Source organism: Lupinus angustifolius, chromosome LG05 (genome assembly GCF_001865875.1).
Source record: "Lupinus angustifolius cultivar Tanjil chromosome LG05, LupAngTanjil_v1.0, whole genome shotgun sequence".
In the NCBI taxonomy this organism is placed as follows: Eukaryota; Viridiplantae; Streptophyta; class Magnoliopsida; order Fabales; family Fabaceae; genus Lupinus; species Lupinus angustifolius.
Window position 1 is genome coordinate 11,657,614 of NC_032013.1, and position 1,933 is coordinate 11,659,546.

Below are 1,933 nucleotides of genomic sequence, written 5' to 3' on the forward strand. Positions count from 1 at the left end.
TACTCATAAACCTTAACATCCCTTTTTAACAAAAGTCTCTATTTTTTCCAACTTGTTCCAAGCCATGGTTTTAAGGCTAACAACAAATATAAACACATACATTCTCATTTTTCTAAAACATTTCCTAAAGGTTCCTTTGATTTTATCATCATTCCCTTTGGCTAAAACAACAAAAATTATGTAATACAACATTATAACAACTCCATGAACACAAGTTGTTCATGGTTTCAACAAAATATTTTCATAAGTTCAAGAACATCATCATTTTCGGTTTTGAGAAGAAAATGAGTTAGAAAGCGTTTTAGAAAATTTCAACGGTTGAATATGTTCTTGACATGCTCATGAACATCATACTTAAATCTCATCAACATCCATTGGTTGAATGTTGAAAGATCAAGGTTTGAAGATGGAAGAAGAAATGAGAAAAAAAAAGTGAACAAAGGATTTACCTCCTCTTAGAAAGTTTGCAAATGAAAGAGTGTGAGAGAAGTGTGAAGTGTGGGGGTTTAAGGGGAGAGAAGGAAATCAGATTTCCCCTAGGCCATCATGACAAATCTCCTAGGATGGTTAATGATGATTTCCTATGACATTTAGGGTGTGTGATGTGAGGTTTACTTTATGGAAGTCAACTTTCGCGTCCCAATGCGAAATGACCACCTCACGGATACGTGCGATAACCATGTCCGAGTTTTATCGACCCATACTCGATCGGATATTATAAATCACCTGATCCTAATATCCGATTAGAATTTCGGATTTCGGCATTCCGAGTGAAAAATATTTAGAAAATAGGTATGAGTGTAATCAGATCCATATTGACTCGAAATAAAATTACGAAGCCAACGGCATGATTGGAATTTGATTCCGAGTTACGAAACTCAAAAAAACGCTTTTTGAGCCATACCGGGTGTATTTCGGCCCCGACAGTGGTTCAGAACCGACTGTCTCATAATATCTTTTGCAATAAGTGATTATTCCTTCAAACAAGAGTTGTTTATAAGTATTAATATGTCTAGACCTATGCATGTGTGGCAAATGTATCATACATGACGCATAAATAACGGCGACCAATTGTTTTACCTAAACAGATAATTATTCTTTTTTATACAAAATATCTCACTACTAAAGAACTTGTGCACTATTACCTTTATTAATTATTATGAATTATTGCATTTCAAAGTATTAATTTATTAAGAATGTTAGTAATAGTTTAAAAACATATTGCCGTAAAGGATTTCCATATGAAATGTGACTAAAAATGAAAGGTAATACAAAATAGTATATCAAATAAATTAATAAGACATTAAACCATGTAGATTTCACTTTTCATTTCTTAATTATGTATTTAATTAGATTTAACTTCTACAACAAAAATATAATAAAGAAAATAGTTTTTTTACAACTAAACTAAAAGACAACATAATTGTTTACCATTGAGAACTCCACACAAGCAAATTTAACATAATAGTTCACAATAAAAGTATTAATAAATAACATACAAAGATCATCCTATAGAAATTAAAGAATAACGATCAAATAAAGCGATGGTTATTATATTTTGACAAATAAAGTTCATTCTAAACTTGTGTCTATATTACCATTACTATAAACCGAAGCGATAATATTTTGATAGTATCCAAATGTATATATATTAAAGTGAAGTTACAAATTATATTGTGTTAGGGAGTCATAGTCCAATAGAAATGAGAGATTTAGTATGTGTTATGTTAAAAATCATATATGTGGACTTGACATCACGTCTTAACTCAAACACAAGACATTAGACGATTAGGGAAGGTTTCGACTACAATTTGAGTTCCATTGTAGATGAAGTTGGTTTGATCGATAAAAAGGTATGTTGGGTCTATCCTGGACAAACGAAGATTGCTTTTCCCATGTCAGGTAGCTTTGGAAGATCTATGTCATTAGTCTA

At 31.4% G+C, this 1,933-nt stretch overlaps 1 long non-coding RNA gene across 1 annotated transcript in view; it reads left to right on the forward strand.

Moving 5' to 3' along the window:
* The window catches only part of LOC109347807, a 22,985-nt gene that overhangs the window by 16,292 nt on the left and 4,760 nt on the right, over positions 1-1,933 (forward strand). The window lies entirely within an intron of this gene.